The sequence below is a fragment of the Fukomys damarensis genome, unplaced genomic scaffold (genome assembly GCF_012274545.1).
Source record: "Fukomys damarensis isolate Sample0158 unplaced genomic scaffold, DMR_v1.0_HiC HiC_scaffold_22, whole genome shotgun sequence".
In the NCBI taxonomy this organism is placed as follows: domain Eukaryota; kingdom Metazoa; phylum Chordata; class Mammalia; order Rodentia; family Bathyergidae; genus Fukomys; species Fukomys damarensis.
Window position 1 is genome coordinate 12,940,975 of NW_022900934.1, and position 14,759 is coordinate 12,955,733.

The window sequence follows — 14,759 nt, forward strand, 5'->3', positions numbered from 1 at the left end:
GGAGGGAGGGAGGAAGGGAGGGAGATGGTAGAGGCCAGAAGTGGTGAAACATACTAGATGAGGAAGGAAGATCGATATGCAAACATGAGGCCAGCCTGAGCTACAAAGCAAGACTCCATCTCAAAACTAAAAAGGAAAGGTTGTGGAAATATTCCAGGAAAAAAGAAACTTTTAAAGAGAAATAATTAAATGTAATACCTGATTTCAGGTTGGAACTCCATACACAAAGTACATGAAACTCTCTAAGAGTCATTAGCAGGTCAAGAGATAAAACAGGAATATGGACAAGTTTATGACAATGTACATTTATGAAATTCTTAATTGTACAAGTTATATAATTACCCTATTTTTTATAAACATAATAGAAGTTCTATAAGAAAAAAAAGCACAGAATGTGTAACTTATCCTCAAATCATTCAGAAAAGTGTATATAGCCAGGCATGGTGGTACATAACTATAGTCCTAGTACTCTGGAAGATGGACACAGAAAGATCATAAATTAGGGCCCCACCTGGGCAATTTAGGAAGATTGTATCACAAAATTAAAGGCGGGCACTGTGGATGTAGCTCAGTACAAAGGCCATGTATTCAATTCCCAGTACCTCTACCAAAAAGAGTAAGTGCATAAGAGGAGAGGAGAGCAGAGAGAGAGGGAGGGTTGGAGGGAGAGAAAGGGAGAAAACAAAAGAACAATCAAGTAGCACAAGTGAGGAGGAGCAAGGATATTTAGATGTTGTTTAAACTGTATTTTTGTAAATAAAATTTTAATCCCAAATAAAGGGTTTTTTCCTAATAAAAAATTATCAAGAACTGGGAGTGGTACACACCTGTAATTCTAGCACTTGGGAGGCTGAGGCAGGAGGAATGCTGCTAGTTCAAGGTCAGCCTGGGCTACACAGTGAGTTCAGAGTCAGACTGAACTACAAAGGGAGACCCCTCCCAAAAAAGCAAAATATCGAGATAGTTCTCTGCTATATTCAAAACATCAGGACAGAATGGGTACATATCTTAAAAGAATTAAGAGATTTTTTGTAGGGAAACTGCAAAAGCTAAGGCTAGTAGCTTAGACAGATTTCCAAATAAAGAACCACTTCAAATGTCAGAGAAGGGACTTTGTAACTTAGCACCACAACTCCCAGCCCCCTATCCTGTGCTGGGGATCAAAACCAGGGCCTAATGTGTGCTCGGCAAGCACTCTATCATTGAACTTAAACCCCTGGCCCCATACTGCTCTGTTTTATTATGTTTTGTAAGCCAGGGAAAAGGATATATTTAAGAAAATCTACTAGTAAAATTATACATGGGCAGAAAACAATAGATAAGGAAGCAGTAAAGGGACATAGAGAAATACAGGCATGATTATGGGGTCTTAATCTAGAAGAAGCTAAAATTAGAAACAGAAAGTGGAACAAATCCAAAAGACAGGAAAAGTAGCAAACCAGATAATTCCTGTTTACTAAATGTATTATCAAAAAGGAGTAGAATTCAGAGTAGACAGATTTCCAAACTATTTAATAAAAAAAAAAAAAGATGGTATTAACAAAAAGAAATTCAACTAGCTAGGCAAAACAAAACTACTATCTCATGTTTCAATTTTTTCTATTCTTATTTTCCCTATTGTGATGCAATATTAAAAGCTAAGAAAGGGGTTGGTGAAATGTTATTTGCCAGCACAAACAATATGGGAGAATTAGTCTTCACATATCAAGTAGCAAATATGAGCTTATTACTGATTCACATTTTGATTAAATACCCTTCAAATATATCTACACATATTAAGATTTTGTCTTCCCCCTAAAAATTATGTTTATGAATCAACACACATATGTACAAGTATAAACCTACATCTTTGCCTGAATATTCCAATTATTCGCTCAACTTACATTCCTTGAAGAAAAAAACATCAAGCACAAAATAAGTTTTAAAAAAATCATAAAGAAGTGGGTAGTATTTTCCGAAGGATGGAGTCAAAAAATTACAAAGTATCAAGTCAAAGTAAAACTAAATTAATTACCTGGTTAACCAGTAAAATGATGTTCCAGTAGAGTTTGTTTTTAACAGTCTCTGAGTCCACTGTTTAGCAAGTATTTCGATCCTGAAGACAAAAAAAAAAAAAAATAGGGAAATTGAATGTCATTGTCCTTTGGTCACACACCCATTAGCAGTCAAACACAAATTAACTGTTCCCATTCTCACCATTCCCTGAACACAGGAAACAAAATTAAAGCTGCCAAGTACAATGCCTCCTCCTACAAATTTCAGCAAATGCCTTACTTTGCCATACCTCAAATATTGCTGCTTAAAAAGAAGTCAGGCATGGCATACACAATACACACAGTTTGTAAACCTGGATAATGTCAAATGGGGAGAAAGATAATGCTCCAAAGCATAAATAGTAATCAAAACAGATGGGCACTCTAAACTCGGAGATGTTCTCACAGGTCCAAATTGAATGCTTGGTGAACAAAGACATTAATACCCCAGTAGAAGCTAATAATTGATACTACAGACCAAAAAAAAAAAAATCAGAATCCACCATATGCAGGAAAGGATGGAGGGAGAAATAAAGCAAACATGCAAGTGGGAAAATGTTGCAAAAGTTTTCTTGCACTATGTAAGAGGATGCATCTTGGTCACCAAAATGAAAGATATTAATGGTAAAATTAGGAGCAATGTCTCAAAATATACAATACATCAGCATATAAACAGGCTTTCGAAGAGAAAGAAAAGGGGAGTGGTTTCTAGTGTGACAAAGAAGTGAGTCCAAAAAGACCTTGCATCTCCTTATGAATTTCCAAATATAACAATAAAACCAACAATCTAAATGCCATTTTCTAGTACTATCTATATCAATATAACTGCAACCACCTCATGGTCTGAAGCCAATTAATAAGCATTCACACTAGAACTGACAGGTCTGGTGGGATCCAGGTCAGAAAAAAATGATACATTCATAAATTGCAAGTAACAAACATTATAGCATGTTCAAAAGTCAGGGAGTTCAGAGGGGACTGCCAACTACAATCTAGCTACATGGTTTGAATGGTTGTTACCTTTTGAGGTCCAAAATTAAAGGGGGTTAAAAGAAGGAACACATCGTATGTAACAATACAACCAGCTATTAAAATAAGTTAAAAGTGGTGGGGGGGAGTTAAAGAGTACAGACTTCAGAGTCACCCAGATGGAGTCTCAAATCCCAACTAGCTGGGCAACCCTGGTCAATTTAGGACTTCAACGCCTTAATATTTTAAGCGGGGGAGTGCAAAGGTATAATATTTCATAAGGATCTTGTGAGGCTTAAATGAAAATATACAAATCACTTATTAACAATTAGCACATAAAATAAGCAATTACCAACTAAAGACTGACACATAAGAATATCCAAGCACACTAAAACAAAAATTTTAAAACAGGAAAAAACACAATCACTAGTGTTTGTTTGCAAATGAGTTCAATGTTGTTGTTTTTTGGTTTTTATTGTTTTATACAGGGAATACAACTCAGGACCTTCTGCTTATGAGGCAGGCCCAGAGTCACTGAGCTAAGTTCCCACCAAGTTCAATGTTTTTGAACTTGAATTTCTAAACTGTCCTAATTAATTAAAAGATGATGAGGGAAAAAAAGATTTTTAAGTGAAGCACTTTAAAAATTAGAGACTCTTCACAAAAAATCCCCACCACGTTAGTAGAGTATAAAGACAGTTGTTCTTAGAGACAGCTAGCCAGCTTAGGGGTCTCATAGAGACTGATAATTGGCAGAGATATTTCCCAAATTCAACGTTTGATAAAATTCACACTAAAATAAACTGACAATGAAACAAAAAAGAAGATGAGGAAGATGGGAGGAGATAGAAAAAATTTCTGGAAAGAATTTCTAAGGGTTTTGGTTTTGTTGTGTTTTTTGAGACAGTCTTTTTCAGGCTGGCCTTGAAATCACTATGTAGCACAGGCTGGCCTCTAACTCAAAGAGATCCTCCTGCTTCATCTTCCTAAGTGCTGGGATTACAGGTGTATTTCACCATACCTTCCACTAAGGTTTTTTGGCCCTGGTTTTAAACCAGGTTTCACTTCAGAAATGGTTCTTTTATTGTTGTTCTCTTTTTTAGATGGGCAGAAGGAAGGATTGTGGAGCAAGTAGTACCTAAGGAACAAGAGAAATGGGGTAAAGAATTAAGCCAGAAAGTAAATAGGACCATAACAACTGACCCAACAAATACTGTTGCCTAGTGTGGAAGGTTAGTGAGAGAGCACCTAGGTTTATACTGAAGTATCATACACCTATTTTCATACCCTTTCTCAAAGGACTGATGACCCTACAAATCTGTATCCCCAAACCAAAGACATGGCATCTGTAAAATTCTCCTCTCTCAGAAGTATACACCTAACTACAGAGATTCCTAAATACTCATACATCAATGACTCTTTTATCTATGAGGAACCTGGGAGCGGGGTGGGTGGTTTAAGAACTACTGCTATATATTGGGATCCTATAAAGTATGGAATTGTTGGGAAAACTGCTGGTGAAGTTAAGCTTGTCTGGAACAAAGATTCTGCAAAAGCAACAACCCCAACACATTTCTTAGGATGTTTTTTGTACCTTTAACCAAAAAACCAAAAATTGTTTTTACCCCTTTTTCATAATTTGGACTTTAGTCAGTCATACATAAAAGAAACAAATTACACTGACATAAAAACTGAATATGAGACTTTCTAAAATATAGGTACCTGCCAGGGATTTAGCTCAGTGGCACCTTGCAAGTAAGTGCAAGGTCCCAAATTCAATCCCTGGTACAGCAAAAAAAAAAAAAAAAAAAAAAAAGCCTTTTTTGAAAAAAAAAAAAAAAAAAAAAAAAAAAGGCACTTGTTAAAGTATGGGGGGCCTGCTAAAAGGTAACTGATGAGAGACCTATGTCACCAAAACCTGCATCTGCAGAGCTAGTTGGGGTGGGGAGGGGCAAGTTGACCTGTGTAATAGTTTGAGATGTACCTTGAGGACTGAACAAAGATTCAAACGGGGAGGGAAGTTCACAGAAGAGTATCCAAACTATAAAATGCTGATGTCTGGAAATGCCAACAGGAAGGACCCCTCCCGCCCAAAAAAGCCAGTTTTCCTTCCCTGTTGAACACAGAAGAGAGCAAGAGGGCAACTACTCCACCACGCACACTACACACCCTGTTCTTTCTATGCAGCTGATGGCATTGTTCAGGACTCCTTTTCATTTCCTAATATCCACAGACCTGGGACCAGTCTTTACAGAAACAGCAACTGCCCACCAATCTTCAAAGCACTACTATTCGGTTCACCAATTAACATTCAGGTTACTTAAAGGCTGCAAAAGATCTGTTAAATATACTGTCCTTTCATAGTTGACGTCAGTTATCAAGTGGTAAATATCCTTTATTGAAATCACAACAATTTCACTTGCAGTAATAATCAACTGCAACTAATCTGAAGCTACACTATGAGGGCAAAAATGGACAAGGTGTGAATTTTAAATCAAAAAAATTTAAAATTGTAAGACTCCACTTATTTATGTATATGCACTAAAATTCAGTAAAAACTTTAACTGTTTATTTCATAGCCCACTAATGTTCAAATAATTTAGAACTTATTTGCTAGCCAGGAAAACATGGCAGGATACTGATTACAAATCTTTTTTGGGGAGTGGGGTTTGAGTCAGAGGTTCTTGCCATGTAGTAGGCCAGCGTTGAACCTGGTATCTAGCACAGGATGGCCTCCAACTCCCAATCCTCCTGCCTCAGACTCCCGAGTATACAGGCACATATGCCACCACTCCCAGTTCTACAAACGTTTAAAAATACTATAATATTTTTGATAAAAAGAAACTGTTGCAATACAAGCATGCCTAGAAAAATAAGGACATTTAAAAAATTGATACCCTTATCCTACTCTACAATCAAGCTAACATAACTTAACACAGTTACTTAATAAATTATAACACATTTAATTTTCAATGGAGTCCACCTGAAAATTTCTAAATGATTCAATGAAAACAGAAGCCATGGCCTCAGAAAACCTAGGTTATTTTTTGTTTGTTTGTTTTTGAGACAAGTTCTAACTATGTAGCCTAGGCTGGCCTCGAAGTCACAGCGATCCTCCTGCCTCAGCCTCCTGATTGCTGGGATTACAGGTGTGCACCACCACACCTGGCAGAAAACTTAGGTTTTATAAAGCTTCTTGAGGTAACCTTATACAAGTCATTTAATTTACTAGATGCCTGCACTCACACTTGGAAAAAGGAGAAACTTATGTTTGGTTCCTGCCATTAGTAAGGAAAGAAGAGCAGATATAAACAGTCCCTACTGTTCCTGAAAACAATGTTCAGAGAAAGCATTTGTTGAAAATCAGTAACACCGAATTATAGCCAAAAAAAATAAAAGAAACCAAATCGACAAACAGGGTCCTATGACACACTATATTACAGAAAATAAAGAAAAACTGACCTTTTTCAAAGAAAGTAAGATCAATCTAAAACCATTTATCTCATCAAAAAATTTTAAAATTAATGAAATGTCTCCAATTATTCCCAGAATTAACATAACCAAAATGCCACGAGTTTATGATAAAAGGCAAAGCAGAAAAAAGAACTGTAAAATACTGGCCATTTATGTAAAACTTACACGATACACAAAACAAGGGGGTACTGAAAGTGGAAACCATGTTTAACTGAACATGTCTAAGAAATTATGCCACACATTTTGCTTTCCTGATATTACCCACTATTTACAGCATTAAACAATTCTGCGTTTTTTTAATCACTATGGTTAAGGAGAAAACTAAAAAATCTAGTTGACTAACCAGTTTATTAAAAGACCCATGTCTCTAAATTAGTAAAGACTCAGTTACCAAACAGGCAGCCAGCAAGCAGCTTGCTGGTGCTTGTTCTGCCTCCCTCTTCCTCATCTCTTGGAAAAACTGCAGGCAGTGCTGCACGATCTCACTCACAAAATAAATACAGGAAAGAGGATCGGAGGGTTGGGTGGGGAGGTGAGCAAAGCTCTGGGCTCCACCAGGGAAAAGCCGTTCCACAAGAATTGCTACAGGGTCAAAAGTTTACAGTGGTTTCAATTTCACCTTTTCGCAGCCAATCAGCAAGCAGAGACTGCAATGCTGATTCCCCCCCCTCCAGGCTGCAAATGAACATTAACTCATTGACTACCAAGGTTGCATGTATTTCTTTCTTCCTAAGGCTTTTTTGTTTTGTTTTGTTTTTAATGGCAAGGAGTAGACACAGCAAGGAACATTTTAAGTTCAAGGAGACAATTATATTTTAAACAGGTGTTTGAGGGGAGAAATAATCAAGTAACTATCTTTTTCTCCTTGAAATCAGAGTCTCTTTATCCTGTATCTAACAAACCAAGTATGAATGCTAGTATCAAGACAAAGAATGAACTTAAGCAGGTTAAGGAGCCATATAACTTCCAAGAAGCTGCAATTCTAATAACTTCTAATAAAAGAATGCTCTATTTCCAGTAAATGCTTTAAACACATTCCTGCGGGCTTGAACCACTGGACACATGTGTGACCGTACCACTGGGCAGCTTGTACCACCCAGTGTGACTGCCCCATGCCACCCAATGGGACAATCAAGCATGTACCACTGGTGGTCAGAGCCGCCAGCAGCAAGATGTACAAATTATGGCCCTTTTGTGAACATGTTAAAATAAATTCAGAAATAAACACATTTACAGTATTTACACCCCAAATTTTTATCTGTATAGAGCCCATACCTCCGCAGATCATCATTAGTACAATCATGCATTGTGCCTATCCTTTCATATAGTGGGTCTACAGAAATGAAGACAGAACTACTGATTTGTTTCCTTTTTACTATATTTTTCCTCTCCAAACACTTTCAGTACTCTGGAGTAATCCCTTATACAACCAACTCAGGAGCAAACCCTTTGGCAACAGATACAACCGCCCTTCTTCATTTTAATTTCTTAGGTACTTTTTTTCCAAATGCAGAAATCAATAAACAAATCATTAAATATTTTCAACATCCTATATTTAAGATTAAGAATTAAAATCAAGATATCAGCCAGATGATGACAAGCATCTATATCCCAGGTACCATATTTGAGAAGCTGAGGAAACAGGAGGATTAGTTCAAGGGCAGCCTTAGCAACAGTGAAAAGCATGACTCAAAATTAAACAGCAATCACTACTACATATACTGTAACTGTACTACATTTAAAAATTAAGATTCCTTTAAAGCACTGCAGAATACAAGTGAAATGGCAATACTATGTGCTCTATCAAAATGATGGATTAAATCCCAAATTAGCAAACAGTTAATTTGTAGTTAGCAGTATTTTTCTCCTTGATTACAATAGTTGGTTGCACTTCAGCAATCTCACTGATTTAAATTTAACCCTATAATGTGAAGGACCCCCAGGGTGTGGTGATACACACCTGTAAACCCAGCACTTGGGAGGCTGAGGCAGGAGGATCACTGCTAATTCTAGACTACATAAATTCAAGTCCACTCTGAACAGCCTGGTGAGACCCTGTCTCAACTTGAAAAAACACACAAAAAAGTCTTAGAAAATCCCAAAAGCACCACCACCGCCTAAGAAAACAATTTCATATGGGATATTAATTCTTATTCAAACCAGCAACAGACCTCACAGTTACCTCTGAAAAACCCAAAGTTTAACTGCCAACATGCCCCCAATTTACTTCATTATATACAGTATGCATACTAGTAGCAATTTAATGTCAGTTGTTCATGCTACTACACTGTTTCTTCTTAATTTAGCATTAAAACAAATAATTTTCTAGAAAGAACTCCCAAATCCCATGATTTAAGTGTATGCACATTTGGCAATGAAGTCTGTAATTTTAAAATAGATCTAGATATTTTAAATATACATGTGTCTTCTATGTGTCTTTTTATAAGATGGCTTCATTTTGAGAGAAAAATGGATGCAATAAAATTCTACATCAAGTCAGCACGTTAGCAAGAAGCTTTTTTGTGTGTTCTGAATTTGATTAATACAAGGCAAGGTCACTTCCTGAAAGATGCCTACAACTGCAGCTGCAGGCAAACTAGGCTCTAGCATAAGGCTGGGGGAAGGGAATGGGTGATGGCATTTATTAACACTCAGAGAGGATTCCATCCCCACAAACGGCTAGACTGGGAGGAGCAGGGGGAGTGATGAAGTGCCTAAGATTCCTGGGATGTTAAGATTAAAATATGCCCATCCTTTAATACCTAAAAATAGGAATTTAATGTCATGTTCATATATCCAAATTGTATTAAAAATATCCTCACTGCTACAATATGTAAAAGCATTTTACTTAGTGCTATATACAGTAAATCATTTAATGCTGGACATGGAAGTAAACTTGGCATTCAACACAATGCAATCTGTTTTTGTTATGCAAAACACCTACAAAAGATATAACTCCTTTAAGAAAGGAAATCAGATTCAAGTTTCTTTTATCTAAAACCAAGCATTGCTTAAGTCATGAAACTAAAAATCTCAAACTTTACTGGAAAATGTTGGATAAAATTGTGCTCTGAAATTCAACTGACTTGGAATCTTCATCACTCCCCCTGCTCTTCCCAGTCTAGCTGTTTGTGGAGATGGAATCCTCTCTGAGTGTTAATAAATGCCATCACCCATTCCCTTCCCCCAGCCGTATGCTACAGCCTAGTTTGCCTACTAATGCAAATGTTATTATGCCTCTGTGCTCAGAAGAAAAACAAAAAAATACATTATTGGCAACTAGAAAAAGTCCTTTCCTTGAATAATTAATAACGAGAATTTTATTGAGCAGTTACTATACACAACTAAGAAACTATACTGCGTACTTTGCCTGTATCTTTTTTTTTGGTACTGGCGATCTAACTCAGGACCTTGCACTTACAAGGCAGGTGACAGAACCACCAAGCTAAATTCCCAGCCCACTTTGCCTGTATCTTTGAAGTCCTATACACATTTCAACAAAATGGATAAAATATTAGGCACAGTTAAGAAACCTATGAGCTCCCTGTAATTTTCTATTTATAACTAATGAATAGGCTGATTTTGTGTTTCATTTTTCCTATCAAACAAGAATTATACTCAAAACATGATATCCCAGAGATAGTCAGCAATGAACTATGTTTTATTGTATAATAAACACTAACCCAGGGTGAGGGATTTAGTTCAGTGGTGCAGTGTCTGCCTCTCAAGTGCAAGGTCCCGAGTTCGATCCCTGGTACCAAAAAAATAAATAAACACTAAGACAGGTACATTTTTAGAACAATGTTATATTTGTCAATGGCACCGAACTCACAGTAATTCTCCTACCTCAACCTCCCCAGTGCTAGGATTACAGATGTGCACCACCATTCCTGGTGGGCCTGCAAGTGAGACTGTCTCAAACCAAAAATTAAAATTAAAAGACAAAGAGTAAAAAGTAAATCAGTCATACTCCTCCTTCCCAAGACACCTTATGGGGCAATAAAGGGTGTTGGATTTGTCCTCAATTTCTACTGGCCTCTATTTTCTTTTTTCCAACATGTAAATTATTTGGAAGATGATACAGAACAAAGCACAGAATTAAGCAGTAGCAATCTAGCATCTTGTCATAGACCAGGACAAGCAAAGAGTAGTAATTCCCCCATATCTCCAGCTAAATCACACTCTCCCCGGGTTTTACCCAAGTACTCGATGCATTCCTCATTTAGTAAGCAACATGAACTTATCTGGGTCCCTGCCACAGTAGTCTATTGCTTGGTCTTCTTATGCAGTTTCTGAGCCAAATACAGGACCTGAAAGTAAATACTAACTATAAAACAACAGCAAACAAGGGCCGGGGACTTAGCTCAGTGGTTCCACTGCCTGCTCCCAAGAGCAAGTCCTGAGTTCGATCCTCAGTACCCAAAAAAAAAGGAAACAAAAGACGTAATCATATATACTTGAGATGTGATAAACCCTAAAAAAAAAAAAAGAGGATATTGGATGTTAACAAATAACCAATACAGAAATAAAGTATTTCCACAAAGTGAGAAGAGCCAAAATGTATATGATATGATATAGGAAGTAGTTACTACAGGTTAGGGAAGGGTTTGCTGGGGGTACAACTTTTTAAGTAAGTTTATTGTTACATTTTTAGGTATACCATAGGATGAGAATCATTGGGAAGTTGTGCCTTTTACATGATGTATCTCGAGTCTTATTTTTTTCCCCATTCCTCTACCCTCCCTGAAACTCCTCCCCCTCCCTATTTACAAAAACTTTGTCTGATTTTTCCTTTTCTCATACTTTTCCTTTCCCCTACCCCCCCACTTCCCCTTTGCACCTTTCTTTCCACTTCACATTATTATACATTTAGATCCTTATTTACACTTTTAGTTTCTCACACCAGAGAAACTAGTTAATATTCACACATATGTGTCCTATTTATTTCACTTAAAGAGTATGGCTTCAGGGGCCAGGGATTTAGCTCAGTGGTTCTGTCGCCTGCCTCACAAGCACAAGGGCCTGACTTTGATCCCTGGAAAAAAAAAAAAAAAAAAAGAAGAAGAGTATAGCTTCGGGCCAGGGATTTGGCTAAGTGGTTCTGCTGCCTACCTCCCAAGACCAAGGGCCAGAGTTCAATTAGTTCAATCCCCCAAACCAAAAAAAAAAAAAAACAAGAGTATGACCTCCATGTTCATTCATTTAGCTATAAATGTCTCTAGTTCCTCTTTATGGCTGAGTAGTACTCCTTTTTTTTTTTAAATCTTCTTTATTCAGTCTCCAGTTGATGGGCAATTGGGCTGCTTCCAAGTTTTAGCTATTACAAACTATACTGCTATGGGGGTACAACTTTTAATCTAAGAGCTGCAGGGAACCAACTATGCAAAGACTATTTTATTTTAGATAAACCAGTTATAGTGGTAGCATGCCTATAATTCCAGCACCCACGAGGCTGAGGCAGGAGGACCAAAAATTTGAGTCCTACCAGCACATCTTAAAGAAACTATCTGAAAGTTTTAAAAATTAAAAGGGCTAAGGATATAACTCAGCAGTAGAACACCACTGGGTTTCATCCCCAGTAATGGGTAAAGAATGTTCCAGATGGATCTCACTGCATATAACAATTGATTTTATAATCTATTAACATTAGTATTACTCAACTACCTATTTATTATCATTAAATCAAACAGCCCAACCTTCTTTGAACTTTTAGTCTGAGACCCACATTATAGACCGCTAGAAATCAGAAAATTATGCTACACAGATAATCTGCCTAAAAAGTAAATTTATTTCTTCTTGGGGGTGGTGAGGAGACACTATATAGTTCAGGCTGGCCTTAAACTCACTATGTAGCCTAAGCTGGCCTCAGAACTCACAGCAATGCTCCTGCCTCAGTCTGCTGGAATTATAGGTATGTGCTACCACACAGAGCTGTTGTGCTTCATTTTTAAAATTAACATATAAATGGGCCGGGCATGGTATAGTACGCCTGTAATCCCAGCACTCAGGAGGCTGATGCAGAGGATCACTTTGAGTTGGAGACCAGCCTGGGCTACATAGTGAGTTCCAGGTCAGTCTCAATTACCCAGTGAGACCCTGTCTCAAAAAAAATAAAAACAAAAAAATAAAATCACAAAAGAACTATAGTTACAGCTAGTATACAATATAAATTTCTCTTAGTAAAGCAAGCTAGTGGATATTCATGGAAGCTTTACGAAAAACAATGCTTTGTTCAAAAGGATTTGGAGGAAGACCAAATTACAACTCTCCTACTGTTTCCCTTCCCTGCCCTGCCTCCTCAATTTTTTCATTAAAAAAAAAAAAGGACAACATCTCTTACTCTATCTATTTCAAATGGCAGTTAGGAAGTCTAAATGAGATCCTCGCTGCCACCAAAACTGCCTTCAGTCAAGGAAAGCCTTCTCTGTGGGTACAGAGAAATTTATAGCCCACAGACTGAGTACAGGATTCCCAAGGGCCTCAAACTTTAGGGTTTATCTTAGTTAAATCCAGTGTCTTACTTTTTCTGTTGCTGAGACAAACTACCTGGCATCTAAAGTCAAAGGAGGAAAGGTTTATTTCAACTCAGTTTGTAGAGGTTTCAGTCCATAGTCAGCTAGCTCCAAGGTATGGTGGAATACAGAGGAGCATCACAGTTCATGGCATAGCAAGCAGAAGGCATTAAGCAGCAAGCACTAAAGCAGTAGCAAGCCTGCCTCTCCCTTTAATCTCATCCAGGCTACCAGCCCTTTTGGTGGTGCCAACCACACCCAGAGTGAGCCTTCCCTCATCCATACCTTTAATCCCAGTATCAAACCCTTATTTAGCCACCTTCAAAACTCTCCATCTATGAGCACATGAAGCTTTGGGGGGATATCTACATATAAGCCATAACACCCAGATTTTTAGAATTATGTATGTATGGTTTTTCAGCTCATAACCAAACAGGAAGAAGAGACCAATGAGTTATGGCTCACTGGTAGGCCATGTGAGAGGGAGGGTTACATCCTAAACACTAAGTTGAAAAGGAAGAGAAAGAAAATGTGAATGAATGAAAGAATGAAAATATCACTACAGACACCTCTATACTGTATCTTTCTTCTTTATTTCCAGCCACTCTCCAGTGTGGTGCTTATAAGTAAAGCAATGGTCAAAGGTCAAGCAGCGAAGGTCAAACAAAACAATGGGATTATCACATTAACATGAAAAGCTTCCCCAAGTAAGACTTAAACTCAATAGCCTAAAGAAATCAAACATTTGAACTTTTTTGAGGGGAAAGTGGGGTTTGAGTCAGTCTCACCCAGTAACTCAGGGTGGCCTTAAAACTCCCAGAGATCCTCCTGGCTCAGCCTCCCAAGTGCTGGGATTTATAGGTGTTGCCACCATGCCCAACTTGAACATTTTTTTTTAGGTTGAACATTTTTAAATAGCACATTTTACAGGTTTCACACACCAAAACCCACACCATAACCAAAATTAAATTATCAACTAGTATCAAGGTAACAATATGTCTCCCAAAACACAAACCTCTCATTTAAAAACAAAAAACTGGTCAAGGGCCAGGAATGTAGCTCAGTGGCACAGCACCTGCCTGGCAAGGTCCTGAGTTAGATCCCAGGTACCAAAAAAAAAAAGTCAAATAGGACAGTTTAAGCATCAAGGTAGTAATAAAGGATTATAACTTACTGAATACAGTAAAGACTCAAATTCACACCAAATATGAAAATATACATACAAAAAGAATACAGTAGAATACAAACTAACTGGGCCAGGGATTTAGCTCAGTGGTGCCACCACCAGGCTGCCTCACAAACGCAAGGTCCTGAGTTTGATCCCCAGTTACCAAAGAAAGCAAAGACTATCTTACTATAGAAAGCCAATTAATATAAAAGGAACACTGGTACTAGAAAAATCAGCATTTGGTAAAAATCACAATTGATTCAGGAATGAAGAACCACCAAAGGAAGCTAAGCCTAGTAGGCAAAAATATAAGGAGGTACTAGCATAATTTCTACAATCACAGACTCAAAAATCCAATAGGAGGTGCAAATCTTTATAATCTCAGCCCTCCAAGATGAGGCAGAAGGATCAAGTGCCAAACTTGAGGTCTACATAGTGAGTTCAGAGCCAGCCTGGGCTACACAGCAAGACCCTGGGGGGGAGGGGCAGAGACGGAATAAGAGAGGTAAAGGACAGACAAAAAACAATGGTGTGGTGGTACACATCTGTAATCCCAGCACTTGAGAGGCTGAGCCAGGTGAATTGTGAGAGGGGAGGGGAGAG

The 14,759-nt window shown here is 37.8% G+C and overlaps 1 protein-coding gene across 1 annotated transcript in view; it reads right to left on the reverse strand.

The window, feature by feature from the left end:
- Ncoa3 (nuclear receptor coactivator 3) overlaps positions 1–14,759 on the reverse strand; it is a 120,111-nt gene that overhangs the window by 67,603 nt on the left and 37,749 nt on the right. Inside the window, 1 exon segment of the mRNA XM_010626279.3 lies at positions 2,015–2,095. The gene's annotated coding sequence lies outside the window, so the exon portion shown is untranslated.